This window comes from Haemaphysalis longicornis, unplaced genomic scaffold, assembly GCF_048455015.1.
Source record: "Haemaphysalis longicornis isolate Haplotype H1 unplaced genomic scaffold, Haemaphysalis longicornis Haplotype H1 scaffold_10, whole genome shotgun sequence".
NCBI lineage: Eukaryota > Metazoa > Arthropoda > Arachnida > Ixodida > Ixodidae > Haemaphysalis > Haemaphysalis longicornis.
The window spans coordinates 120,492,782-120,508,055 of record NW_027526204.1 but is presented as its reverse complement, the minus strand read 5'-3'; positions in this window follow the sequence as shown (position 1 = coordinate 120,508,055).

Genomic DNA, 15,274 nt, shown 5'->3' with positions numbered 1-15,274 from the left:
TGCAAGTTGGTTGCCATAGCAGTTTGACTGACCTCGTCGATTCATTAAACGTTTCTCTTTAACTGTATTACTGCCGTAACACCGGTTAATCTCTTCTAAGACCACACACATCCATAAATCTCTGTCCTGACTCTAGCCACAAAATTAAAATCTACCCGTTTGTGAGCAGATGATGGCGGTGTGACTGCAATGAGTAGGGCAATTAGGGTATCCCAAAAAGTTTCCTGTCTCATAAAATCATATTCTACATTTTGTCCACACCGTGAGTCATTTGTCCAGTTGAGCATTCTACGATCATCGACTTCACGACTCATTGTTCTTTCTTACGACCCCCTTGAACGCACTACCCGAGCACCTGTAGAACTATATTTTTCCTTAAGATAAATGTCTCTGTTATGTACACATACTACTACTACTACTAATACTACAACTGCTACTACTACTACTGCTACTACTACTACTACTGCTACTACTACTACTATTACTACTACTACTGCTACTACTACTACTACTACTACCACTACTACTACTACTGCTACTACTACTACTACTACTACTACCACTACTACTACTATTACTACTACTACTACTACTACTACTACTACTCCTACTACTACAACTACTACTTCTACTGCTACTATACTACTACTACTACATTTTTCGACATGTTAAACAGAAACTTTCAAAAACAGAGACCCAACATATTTGCAATCGATCAAAAATTTTTAGCTTCTTTTCATGTTTCAATATTGGTTGACACTTCACCTTTTATAAGAAGCACCATACGTTTATTCTCTGGCGCAATCTTTTACGCTCTATTCGGAGGGAGAGTATTTACGTTCTTTATGCATTTTATTGTGTCCAGGAAAGGAAATGCTGCCGGTTCATTTACCGAAAGGAAAACGTTTTGTTTATGAGGAAATCACACACACTAGATAAATAACCCGGAGCACTAAATATAAACTTCTTTCCGCTTGTTTATTGCCGAAATTGTGCCCACGGCAATCCGTTTACGCACGTCCGTGATTAATTCAGGGAACCTAAAGCCTGTTTTCCGGGGCTCTTCTCGGAAATCGCTACTTCTTCCAGTATGGGGCAGAGAGATAGGCTGTGATTGCAACTGGATAAGCAATAACAAAATATCCCAAGGCGACACGTGCGAGCTTACTGCTTCTTCTCCACGAGGCAGTGAGCATTAGAGGATGACATCTTCAGGCATGGCATAGAGGAAAAGAAAAGATACCTCATTAGCGAAACAATGTAGTTGTTTCATGTTCCCACTCCCGGAGTGCTTGTCTCATCTTGGCTGTTTATAAACGCCCGAAACGCGACGATAAATGGGATTGACGCGAAATACAAACCTGTAGTCTTGTTGCCTTCTCTTCTTTATGTCCTCAGGCACTTCTGGCTTTGCCAGGTTTCCGTCAACATCCACTCCCGGCTCGTTGATGTCATCCAGGAGCGTTATCTGAAAAACCTTGGAGGTAAGAACAACTGGTCTTCAAACAAATGATCATGGGTTCGACTTCAAGCGCATAGAGAGAGATGGAGAGAGAGAGAGATAGAGAGAAAATAATCTCTTGATTCCGAGAACAGGCTCCACAGAGGTGTTTTCATTCCTGAATGCTTTATTGTCTGGTCGAGTTTACAGCCTTTCTGATAAAGCACAGCTGATCTTCGAGCCCGGAGGCAGCATTGCTCTCTCCGCAAGAAAGCTCTGGGGAAAGGAGGAGGTTGAGAAGGTCTCGGGAACATTTGTCTCAGCTACTCGCTATGTGTTTGAAGTCCCGTGAACCTGCTCAGCGTTTTCTTTTCTCTATGAAATAATACTCGCTGGCGCAAACCAATTTCTACTCTGAAAAAGACTGCCCATTATTCCTTACCCATGTTTATCAAGTTCTAAAAATAAGATATCCCGGCTAATTACCGCCTGCAATGTTTTCATCAGAACACAGCATGACATAGTCATTATGAACTGCCAGATCTCACGAACATGTGCATTAGTTTCATAATTGAAACTAATGGGCGTGTGCAGCTGTATGATGCGTTTAGAAGTGTGGTATGGGTTATTGCCTGACCCACTACGGCATTAGTAAGGGTATGTAAGGAGAACAATGTTAAAATGAACGGGTCTTGGTGACGTAGGTCGTCACCATCGCCATCATCATCATCATATTCAGCTCTTTTATACCTTTTGTGTGACGTACGCAAGAAGAAATAGTTAAGGCCTCTGCAGGCAGGTCCAACAACGAATCAAATTCGGCTCTTGGTAGCTTAAATCGGCCTGAATACGATAGCACTCACGCTGCGCTAGACACGAACCGGAAAAAAGCGCACATCAGCTCCTGTTGCGCATAAAGCCGGTAACTTTGAATCATACATGTGCTGCCGCTGCTGTTAAAAGCGGAGTCACTAGTGACCGTGGTCTTTATGATGTTGCCCATGAAGTAGCCCACTTTATGAAGAAGCGCAAAAATGAGAAGAAAAATTAATCCTAGTTGCACGTTTTGCATATAACGTCATAACGCTATTCGGAGGTCTCCTTCAATTTTTTTTTAACGGGGAAAAGTTCGACCACAATTTTTGAAAAAAGACAGCAACCTAATGAAGAGAAGAAGCCTAATTTCAAGGAATGTCGTTCCGCGGTCCGCAAGCGGGAATCAGGATGAAACGTTTGCTCTTTCCAAGGACCTAGTTTGAATATCCACGAACGATCAGCAGTGAATCTCGTGCTTCTCGCAGATTCAGATAGCCGTAAGAAGGATTTTATGATTTCCTAAGTGTCGTGTTGGAACCACGTAATTCATGCAGGCCATTTGTCGGCGAGAATCAGAAGCTCCTGAAGGTTGTTTATTCCCGCGAACCCCAACTCACGTATAAGTATCACTGTAATACACCAATGAGGATGCATGGGCAGGCTGAAAGGAAAGGACAATAGCTAGGGACAGAATGTGCCTAGGGAACAAGACTCTCTGCCTCCAATTCTATAGAATATCGCAGGATTTGGCTAGGGACAGTCGCTCTTACAAAATACCCATACCTCTAGTGCTAACACCTCTTCTATGCATACTAGTTTTCCTGCACCTGCGGTCGGTCAGAATTGCCCACAAAACTCGTTCGCTGTAATACGAGAATACGTTGCATATTCTGCTTAAGAAATATGGGGGCAAAATACTCCCTGCAGGGATTCGCGTAAGCAGGTTTGCGCTTGTGACTCGTCTTCGGATATGCGAATATTACAAGCATGACATTGTAGAAAAAGCATAGTGGCTGCCGCATAGCCTAAACACTTTCAGATATTCGATATTACTGAAAATTTTCAAAGACACTAGTTTTTCTTTTTGTCTTGAATCGACGTTAGGAACGTCTTTCTGTCGATTATTTAAATGCAAAGGCACGTCACCATTGATATAACTGATTATTCTGTTTTCGTGGACCTGCTGAACACGAGCTGGCAGGTTCGATTCACGGCCGCGGTGGCAGCATTTCTGATGGAGGCGAAAAGCAAGACCGCCCGTGTGTACGATATTTCGGCACACGTTAAACATCTCCAGGCGATCAAAATGAATACAGAACCCTGAACTAAGACGCGCCTCATCGTCTGCGTTGCGACAGCGCGTTTCACCCTACAAGCAATCAACCTTTTCCTGAACGCCTCGTTAATAATCCTCAGATGGTCTAAATTAGTCCGGAGCTCTCCAGTATAAGGTGCGCCTCAAAGCCCGGGAGTAGCTATGGCGCGTTAAACCACCAAAATTAAAAAAAGAAATTTCATGTTTTCTGGAACGTGGTACCAATAGTAATGTCTAGCGACTCAGAACTGGCGCACGGGAACAGCAATCTGTAATTTGAACCCAAAAAATAACTTGCTATTGCGGTCTATCGAAAGTGGACAACCAGTGAAGATTTTTAGTGCAGAACATAAGTTTAAACCAAATTTATGTGAAAAGTACGAGGAAACTTTGTCTAACCTGGAGGGCTGACAGCGAAAATACCTAAGAAAGACACATACATACCCGCCATATATCGGCTCTACTGAACATAATACGGTGGCTACTAATAAGAACTAATGAACTCCAAACTCATAACCAAATAATTGTAAAAATAGGGTTAAGTTCCAAATGGTGTTTTGAACGGCGCGTGACTTTGATGGCAACCGCTTTCTTTAGCGCTAGGATTTTACCGATGACACCGGGGTGTTCATTTTCTAACGTCGCAAGCTTGGCACTTTATCAGGGGCCCATGTATACGTTACGCAGTACGTCATATCTTCACAGAAACACACAGATCTGGCGCTAGCGGCGACATGCGTTTGCTTTGGCGATAAGCTTGGTCTTTTTACGCTGGCTTTGGACATCAATAAATCACTGTTCTAAACAGTAGAAGCATCGCTTCAAAGGCACAAAGAAAAAGAAAGACTTATGGTAACAAAAAGAAAGCGGAGGTTAATCTGAGTTACCACTTCGCTCAGTTTTTTTTGGTGCTGAGGGCCAGTTTCCGTTTGAGAAAGAGCTCCTAATTAATGCTTCCAGCGCTGCAACCATAAAAAAGTCAGTGACGTGCATTTGGGAGGTCATTGCGAGTTTATCTCGTTTGCTATTTCTCAAGGGAGCTTTTCGTTGCTTACTTCACTCGCTTGTAGAATCCATCCTGAATGCCCTAAATAGGCCAACATGGAAGATGAATGCGGGAGGTTTGAGCTCATTTCCGATCGAAAAATTGCTCTCGGAAGGAACTTTTGCTCAGAGTGAAAAGGGCGGTGCAGTTTCTAGTATTATGCTACGCGTTCAGGCGCCACCGGTTTCCGGAAATAGAGTTGCGTCTTGTGGAAGCTACTCATCCCGCCGGAGTTCTTATCTGCATTTCGCACTTCGGCCCTCTTTGCAAACTAACTGCGCTTGAATAATAAGAAAACTACATTTGCCTGCCAAAAAAACTTAAACAGCGGCCAGGCAACGGAGTTCTTGCCTATTGTAAAGAAACTGCCGACAGCTTTCATTCCGTCACCTTCTTTGAAAGAGAACTATTTCGGAATAGCCTGTTTAAAAGATCGTGTTTAAAAAGGAAACCAATGATCACACTGCGTTAACGACCAACCGTACCCCGCCAAGATATTTCACCTTTTTTTGTGTGCTCCTCATGTCAGGCAGAAATTATTCCATTTCCATAATAGTACAGAACTCACCTACCCTGCACGGTGCAAAGTATGAAATACCTACGATAGTCGTCCCACTGCGTCTAGAGCAATGTAAAGCATACCAAACCGTAGTTATTCACAGAAAAGTGTGTTCAAGTACGAATTCAGAACAGCTTTACTTAGGAATCACGACTTAAAAAAAGAAAGTAGTTGGATTGCGGAATCTCGAGAAACCGGTGGTTGTAATAGGAAACGAAGATTATACATCAAAGCCACCGACTTACAACAGCAGATCTACTTCAGCAGTTGTTAAAAAAAGAAAATGTCAGTTTCGTTGAAAGAGAACCACTAATAGGCGCTAGGTGTGTTTCAGTTCTGTACCGTTTACCCGATGAAACAGCGCCGCCGAGCCAGCTAAAGCGAAGTTTTTGGTGGCCTTAAGACAGGTGGAAGTTTTGGAGTGTGTGGTCCAAGGATTGAGTTTTAGTAGCAGGCCCTCTATCGAAATTAGCGAGCAGGCTGTGTGCACAAAGAATTCGGTGGTCCTCGGTGATCTATCTTCGAGACTAAGGCAAGAGCACTGAAAGGTTCAGTTGTCTTAAAGCGTTGTAAATGTGCACTGCTGTTCTCGAAGAGAGCGGAAATGTCTAGAGACAATCTTCTTCAGGGAACGTCTTCGCGAGGGCGACTGTTTTGCGAAAGTAGAACTCCTTGTCAATTTGCAAATTGGATGTTTATCATCACAGAAGTCAACATTTATGCCTCACTCGTGGCGTTTAACGTGAACCCGCCCTTCAGAAAAGCCAACTTTACAGATTGGAAGGGCACATGTGATAATGATGAAACGCAAAGCTTTCTTTGGACACGAAGGAACCGCTTGCCGTTGCCGGGATCGAACCTGGGTCGCTCGCTCTATGAAGCCGAAGTCCCTCCGGTTGCGTCATTCCGACCTGGTCGAATCAGCTTGGATTCCAGACTTTGACTTCAGCTTGCAGGTTGAATTCAGGTTGCATGGGAGGAAGCGTCACTTTTTAACCATGTTTCTCTTATTAAAGTGCCTTTAATTTTTCCTGCTGCTCACCAAGCCATGCATGTTGGGACGCTCTTGATTTGGTCTGCTTTCCCCTAGTTGACCAGATCCGTTTTGTGCTTTTGTCTTTCACGGCCACTCATCAAAGATCCCTGGTCTGCATTTGTTGGCCAGCTTGTTTTTTGTTCCGTTCTTCTTTTTTGTTTGTTTCTGAGTGCACTAGAGTGGGCAGTTTTCTTCCTCTACATTCGTTTACAGGAGGCGGAAAGCGGGGTTCAACATTCTGAGTCAGTGCAACGCATGTTTTTTTTTCTCTCCCTTGCATTCAACAGGTATTTTTAACAGCGAAGCTGTTGAGCAAATTGTTAGAATTTCATGTCCGCGAATAAAAATACTAAGAAAATGCCGAGCGCATGTGAGCGCAAGCCTCGCGGAGACCGCCAGGCCGTTTAAAAAGGCCGTGTCTAGAGTGCCGTCCGACGGTATTATAAGCACTCCACTGTATCGACGTCCTCCTGCGTTTTGTGAGAAAATTGCCGTATCTGGAACTACATTGGTCTAGATGACGGAAAGCTAAGCAACCTAACCTAAACATAACACAACACAGCCCAACGCACACAAAGAAATCATTTAAAACACCAAAACTAACCTAAGGTGTAATAATTGTAATTCAATTATTAAGATGAAAAAAAAACTAAGGCAAGAGCCGGTCTCGAACCACCACCCTTGAGATGAGACGGATCCTCTACACTTCAAGGACAGACGCTTTAGTCGGTGCTAGCATAGTCTCAAATATTAGAATGTTGTCGGACGGCACACTAGCCCTGCCTGCAGCGATCAGCTAGAGTGCCGTCGGACGGCACTCTAGACACTGCGGTTTAAAAAAGCAAGGAAAGTCCGAGCGCTCGTGTGCGCGAGCCTCGCGGTAGCGCCCAGCGTCCACGCGCAAGTTTGTCAAGCCTGGCACACCCGCTGAGGGAAACTGGTCAGGACTGTGGCGACTACCCCGCAGTTAAAAAACCCAAACCAAGAACATTAAGAGCGCTCAGGTGTGTGTGCCTCGCGGCGACTTACAAGAGCCTCCGGGGAACATTTTTCAAGCCTAGCATCCCCACTTATGGAGATTGGCCAAGATTGCTGTGGCTGCCCGGCAGTTTAAAAAAATTCCCGCGCCTTCCCGCGAGGGAACACGCGTAAATGCAGAGCATTGGGGGTCGTTAACGCCGCGTAAAGTCGCGTTAGGGTGGTAGTTGGGTCGTAGTTGCGTTGGTGTTGGTTTGGGGTAGAGAGAGGAGAGTAAGGTCGCGTTATGGTGGAGCGAGCGTCAACCAAGGAAGGAAGGAGCAACGCAGTGACAAGCACGAGCGACCGCTAGCCACTTTATATTTGCAGCGCGCGCAGTAGAGGGAGAGCAGTACAGGGGGGAGAGCGCGCATGCGCAAGCAGCGCGCGCCCTTCCACGCCCCACCGCGCTGCTATCACGCACCTGTTACGCCGAGACCGCGACGGAGCGAACGGGCTGACTACGACGCATGCGCGCGCCAGCTGCTGTTGAGAGAGAGGAGGGAAGGAGGAGAGGCGCACCTGCTGCGGACGCGGAGCTGTTGACGTCGTCCGACGCAGGAACAGGCGAGGCTAAGAAATGCTCTGCATTTAAAATCAAGAAAATGCCTAGCGCTCGTCTGTGCATGCCTCGCAGCGACTGCCGAGGTACCCCGGCGCTCATTTGTCGAGCCAAGCATACCCACGTAGGAAAAATTGGCCAAGATTGGGAAAAAAAAAGCTCCAGGTTCGCCGTAATCGTGGCAACACTTGCTCGGAACGAGAAAAAAACACATGATAGCGTACGCCATTCCAAGGTTATGTCCAATTATTATAACTTCAAAGAATTGAAGTAATCCCACATTTATTTCAACAATGATTGAATAAAGGTCGTTGTGGGCGCCAAGAAGAAGCAAATGTGGTGGAATTAGAAACTTCAACAGTCGTAATGCTCCTGAAGGTTGTGTACAGCTTCGCCACATTCAAGTCGTGCTCGTCGGTGTGAGCTTCCTTCAATTTTTTCTGAAAGAAGTGCTGTCCAACGTAACGACAGCTTAGAATGCCTAATTTATAGATTAAAAGTACAAAAAAGATATAGCTTTCTAAATTGTTTCTAAAATTGTTCTGTAATTACTAGAGGCCGCAACTTCAGGCAAAAAACTCCGTTTTAGGCGCCTATAACAGGCACCGAATAGTGCCATTTAGGAATATACAGGCACGAATTACTGTCGTTTAGGCACATATATGCTACTCGAGTATTTATTCAGCAGCGCGTTTTACTAAAAAAGTTACTTGCAATAGAATCGGCATACAAGTTCGTTGCTGTGGAAAAGTCATGTTATTTTCTTCATGAAATTTACTGTGATTGACGAGAAACGCAAGGTGATTCGACCAGAAAAGATAGGGGTCGACGCATTGTCAAACCAGACCCATCTCAATGATTTCCTCCTAGTAGTTTTAGCTTCTTTCAGTCAATAAATGGGTTCGAAAAAACGACCCTCAACGCTCACCAAAGAGGTGGAGCGTGCTTCTACTTTGAACTCTCCATGAGTACATTCCATCCGGAATATATCAATGTTTTTGCTGCTCAGAACCTTAGGCAGTTTTTTTACACAGGGAAGTCGGTTTTTTATGTGAAACAGAATGTCATAATGTGAGACAGGAATGGCTTATCAGCTACCGGTCCTTCGGGGGTGGTTTCGGGTCTGTCTTTTACCTTCGAAATGAGCTCGGCATTCTTAGTCCGACTTGCGCCCAAGCTCTCAGAATGGGTTAAGAATGGGAAATAAGCACTCGAATGTGCAAGTCATTTTCAAGTGTAGCGAGGTGTATAATAGTACGGTGTGTCACGCGTTTGGCCACTGCAAAGATGTCAATACTATCGGCAAGCGTTTTCTTACTAGTTTCCCGCGCTTATCCGGGTTTTCTAAGGGGTAACAACGGGCTTTGATGGGAGAGGCACAATTGGCAACTGAAACTTGAAGACACAACTGCGCCTCGAAGAAAGACCTGAACTGCAGGTTTTTATTCGTTGACAGAGAAGAACGACCTCCTCAGCTATTCGCAACACCAATGAATTCTATTCATAGTACAAGGTGCATAAAGCAAAACACCTGGTGTGGGAAGGGGGGACATAGGTAAGATTGGCGGCGGTGTCGCTGCGTATGGGCCTTTGGCGGCTCGACTGATGTGGCGAGGTCGAGGTGGTGGTGGGCCGTGGTAGGTTTGGTTTTTTCAGCGTGTTTGGCACGGCCCGCGGTTTTTCTCTCAGAAATGGCATGCGACAAACACTGAGTTGTAAGTTTCTGAAGCGAGAACAGCCCTTGCATACTGGAGATTTGAAAAACAAAAAAGGCATATGTAACACAAAAAGGCATTTTTATGCGCTGAAAAGTCCATATACGCCCATATAATCAAAATAGGTACTTATAGGTACAATCAACTATTACCTAAAATGCTCCCCTTCCCTTATTTCGCGCTCATATGTTAAAGAAGCTTGATACGGATTCAAGAGAAAAATAGGCATTTTGCCTAAAGTTTCGGTGTCTAGTAATGACTGAATGATAGCCACTCCTACCTCAAATAAACCTTAAGAGTATGTCTCGTTAGGTGCTTCCAACAAGAATTTGTTCTTAAACTGAATATTCTCTATGCTCACAGGTTGCGAAAACTGCTTGTTAAGTGCCTTCGTGAACTACGCGCAAGTCGAAGCTGAAATTACCGCACGAACTTTCATTAAAGCGCCGCCCTTTCCAATTACTTGACCATTTTGTGAAGCAGGACTTTTTGGCCTCCATTGCGGAATAAAACCTTTCAGTCATTTTTCCCGCCTCGGGAATATCAATTATTCTGTCGGCATTTGTGCATGCTTAAGTCAGTCCTGCTCTAATCTATATTTCCTTTCAAGCACATCATATCCCTTGAAAGAGGCTTTTTTTCTCATACTTCCAAAGATGTCTGCTTGCATTGCGCCTGCGCTAAAGGCAAAATATCAACAATTTGTGGAAATAGAGCGGGATGTTTCAGACAATACACAAAGAAACGTTAACTTCTCTTCCTAGGAAATATGATATGTGTTGCCATAGAGGGATTTAAACCGGCTATTATTGTGCCAAGGCTAAGAAATATGAAGACAATATTCTGGTTCTTTCCCTCTGTGAAAACGTTATATACCAATCTCGCATTACTTCACCTTACAAAAGTAAATAGTTTTCCTTAAAAAATGTTTTTGCGCTTACTGCTTTTTCTTCATGACTAAAATAAGCTTTCATACGTTACACAGAACTGAACTAATCATGCAATATCAGTTTAGTACCTCTTTTCTGCTGCGTTATTAGAATAATGAGATTTAAATGTCCACATTGGCAGTTCTTAAACCATATCATTATACCATAACTTTCAGGTAGAGAAGAAAATTGTGACCCATTATTTGTGGGTTATGATTACGTCCCCGGTAGCTGCACATAATTAGGACAAAAGAAACAGATGATTTCCAGGGATCGTCATTGTCCACACCTAACTTTTTTAAATGTATGTAGGTGAAAGGAGAGCTCTTTTTATGGGTCCCGTGCACCGCACAGAAAGACGCGGCCCACTCATTTCCGTGGTCTGAAGAGATTTATGAATACAATCCGTCTTTGGGGAAAAATACAAAGCTGAAATTTATTCTTTCCGCTTGACTATCCTATCAACTTTCACGGAAGGCCCGAGAAGGTATTTAAATAGAATTGGATATCAAGTTATTATTTCTTTAATATATTGGGGGATATGGATTAACTTAAACTTGAAGTTGGTTTGAAATTGAATAACCACCGTGAGTACCGTCATGATTCCCTCACGCAGATGGTTACTGCACTGAACATGCCGGATCAATGAGAGCCGCAGCTATTAACTGCTCGGAACAATTTTCTTTGTCAACATATGCAGTGTCATCGACGTCATACTGCGGTAAAGTGGCATTTCGCATGAAGAGCCGAATTAAATTCAGCCGAGGTATGACCAAACCATGACCAAATGTTCCCTGTCAAAATAGTATATGCAGTATCCTCGACGTCATATTGCTGTCACGTTTCATTTCCCGCGGAGCCAAATTAAATTCAGCCAAACTTTAACCAAACTGTGACCAAATGTGCCTTAACAAAATATGCAGTATCCTTGACGTCATACCGCTGTAAAGTCGCATTTCGCGCAAAAAGAAAAACTATGACCTAACTAGGACATAACTGAATTCAGACCTCACTTGTATCTTGTTCTGATTCGGTGTTTGTAATTGCAGTCTCAAAAGATAGTACTATGGTCTGTGTTTATGTTGTTGGATAAACTCCCGCTTTCCCTTTTCCCGCTTAGTTTAAGTACAGCAAATTCTTATATATCCTTTCATGCACCCGTAATGCATGCCAATAAAACTCCTTCGGCACTCAAACCTGGCTGCATCATCTGATGGCGAAATACCGTGATTATCAAAGGCTTTTTCACCACTGCTGCATCGTGTTTGCGCATTTTTCTTCTCTTGGGCTTGTTTATTATTGGCGAGAATTATTACGACGGGTAGACTAGTCGCGAATCAAGGAGCAGCTTCCCCACAGTAGTCAGCGCTTTTCTCCATGTGCAGCTTTGCTTACGCGCTGTTACGTTCACGTATCGCGCATGTGGCTCATTCTACTTCCATTATGGCGCGAAGCCGGTTTAACGTACTCGACTGCTGCGCCAGTGACCCGGCTTTCTACGCCACACGAATGCAAATGGGTCTTTATTTGTCGATTTTTCTTTTACAGCGGCCACCGTTCTGGTGCCAGTCTTGATGGGGAAGGCGCTACACACGCCGACAACTAGGGTCACTTTTTGCTTCGATGAGACATGCGAGGTTTGCTACTTTAAAGCAAAACCCTCATGGGTAAGTGCTTGAGATTATTGCTGCACAAGCTGAGTTGCCAATGTTCAATCCCCAAAATTCTGATCTTGCAAAGACATTTTGTTGTTCCCAGAAATGCTCAGCCACGCATGCGCAGTGGCAGTTGTGATCTGCTAACGGGATGAACGGATGGCGATGCACAGGCGGCGGTCCATAAACGTCGAGAAAAGAACTACTATTATAAACAACTGAGGAACCTATATGAAGTACCGTAAAATGTCATTGATGTCAATCTCCTTCCTTTAAATTTTGATTTGAGTCTTTCACAATTATTAAATTTCGTGAGCGTTTATAACCAGTACCCATAACAGTATTTACTTTGGGACCGGATTTAGTACTAGCATCACTTGTTCATTTTGTACTGTGAACATTTCTATTAAATAAATCTTGAAACGTTAAAAGCTTCAGCTGCTTTTGTTAGAGCAAAATACGGCACTTCGTCGGTCAGTATTAGAGTTTATTAGCTAAAACTAATTTCCTACTTGTATACAGTTCTCTGGTGTTGTGGGTATTCGGTAGAGTCAAACCTCTCTATACGAGTGCCTACATGGAACAAAACGCCTGATTAACAAAACATTCCACTTTCCAGCACAGGAAAAACGTCTGGTATGCAGAAAAGTACAAGATTTTTGTTTCTAACGAAACTTTTGCAACGTTCAAACCTTGCCAAATATTACCCTTGTCAGTCCACGTGAGCTGAATGAAAGACGGAATACTCAGTCAGGCTTTCCAACAAAACGGGCGTTCATTTCACCTAACAAATCAACCCTAATGAGCCCGTCCTTACTTCCACGAAAACCCATCCTTTCGTATCAACGCCGACTGTATACGCCCATGCACTGGATACGCCCGCTCATTCATTATACCGCCCCCACTGCAGTCAGGCGACTCGTCTTATTCTCTCGCTTTTAACGGCTTTGTTGTTTTTACTTATATTCGACATGCTTACGGATCACACCCACGAGTGGTCATGACAGTCATTCCCAAAAAATGTCGTCGACACAACGCTCGACATTCCCGTTATGTCGTCGACACAACGCTCAGTTTCGGTGTGCCGGGAGAATTCTGCAAATGACATCAGGGCGCTCGACGTGATATACACTTTAGCGCGGCTCTTGCACACCTCCTGACATTTAAATTCAAACAACTATCCACCAGCCTCTCCCTAATTGCGCAATTTGAGAATGTATTCATCCTGTTTTACGTTGCTGCCCCGGATACACTACTTCAAGACTGGCGCTGACGCGCGGGCAACGCACTAAGATCCATTGTTCGATCGCTGACTTCTGTTGATGTGCTGCTGCGCTCAAGAAAAAAGTTTGTTTTTGTATGTCTGAAACACTGGCAGTATAGCATTAAGCCGGCTGGACTAACTTCCGAGATATCTCATACATCCGACAAATAATTGGACCATCATCTCTGAAGAACTTCACAATTCCCCTATTGTGTCAATCGGACAATTTTAAACGCGTATTTTGTCTCACATTTACCCTGGTTCATTTTAAACGTACTGACTTCTTGCCAATAAGCAAAGGTCATACGGCAGCGAATGATCCTGTGTACATAAGCCGACTTTTAATTGTTCACTTTGAGAGTTACCCGTATTGTGGTTGTTGTAGTATGTGTACATATTTAACTTAATTACAATATATTCCTTGACCTTTGTCATCATTGAAACGGGGAATTAGAGAGGGCAGAAATGGTGGGGGACGGTGGTTGGAATGAATGTCATTCTGTATGACAGCTTCTCAAATATAGGTGAGAGAGAAGTCGAGGACCGCCTGCCTGTTCTGTGTAGAACCTTTGAGGCGGGTCCGCTAAGGCAGCGTTTACCTTTATTCGCTTGCCAATATGCTCAACAGAAACAGGAAAGGGAGAAGGAAGAAGAAAAACGTTTATTTGAAGCTATATTATAACAAAGAAAATAATAGAAAAGCGGGTGTCATCTTCTCTATCCAGAAAGCTGCGGGCCATGCTGGGGCTAGGGGCCTGATTCACTCGGAATTCCTGGACCCTAGTTGTGGGCTGGTCAACCCGCTCTCCTACTTCTCTGGAAGAGTGTATAGTACAAAGTATAGGTGGTAGGGGGTATTCCCTTGCAATGTGGTATCTAGAAGTGCACAGCATTTTGTAGGCTCGCCTTGTCGTCGCAGCCCGACAACAGTCGATGAGACTGCCGGAATCAGGCGGTGCAGCGAGATAACGGACTCAAGTGCAGCCTGATGTACCCTCGTAAGGGGGTGACGCTGAGGTTTTCAAAACCAGCCAGTTTAAATAGTCATAACCGTTCGAACCTCGTGAACCGCTGGCGCTTGTCATATATCTCTCCGTTGTTTGGCGCAAAAAAAAACTGCAGGTACATTTCAGGCAAAATCTGTGTATATAACCAGAAGCCCCCGCATACATTTAGTTAGAAACGCTCGTTGGGTTGGTTTTTACGATAGTAAGCGAAAAAAGCGGCTGCGTAAGAAAAATTGGCGTGTTAGAAATGGCGCAGAAAGGCTCCAGCACCGCAAGGAAAAAATGGCGCCTTCGAAATGCCGCAGAAAGCTTCCATCCGGTGAAGCTGTTGTTGTTGTAATCCTATATTTCAAAGGGAAGACCATGCGACCACAATAACGGAAAAGGGGGAAGAGGCAGGGAGGAGTAGCCGAGTAGCACAAATAATGGGTCCTTGAACGCCATAGAAGAGATCACTGCCGTCAGCAGAGCCAAGCTAGGGTTGGGATCATGTGAGTGCAGTCAAGTCAACTACTACGACCGGGGTAGGCCCTGGTTTACACTAACCTCGAGAGACCACTCTCTAGGCCGAACACCCCTAGGGCTGTAATAAAATTAGCGACTTCGAAGGGGGGGGGGGGGGGGGGTTCATCTTAAAGGGACACTGAAGTGAATTTGTCAAGCTCCCGTTTTTGCTTGCACTGCGTAGACTGGATCAAATTAGCACACTTTTCATCGTTTATCCGGTTGACAAATCGGTAATTATTATACAAAGCGCGAAAGAAAAAAAACTACCATGCGCGGTTTGCGGCGGCCGCACCAACTAAGCTGTGACGTTGGGAGGAGGGGGCACCGTGATTGGACGATGCCCAAGGTTAGCAATCAAACAAGTTTCGGTTTCGGTTCTGTAAAACAACATGTTTGACATCCGATG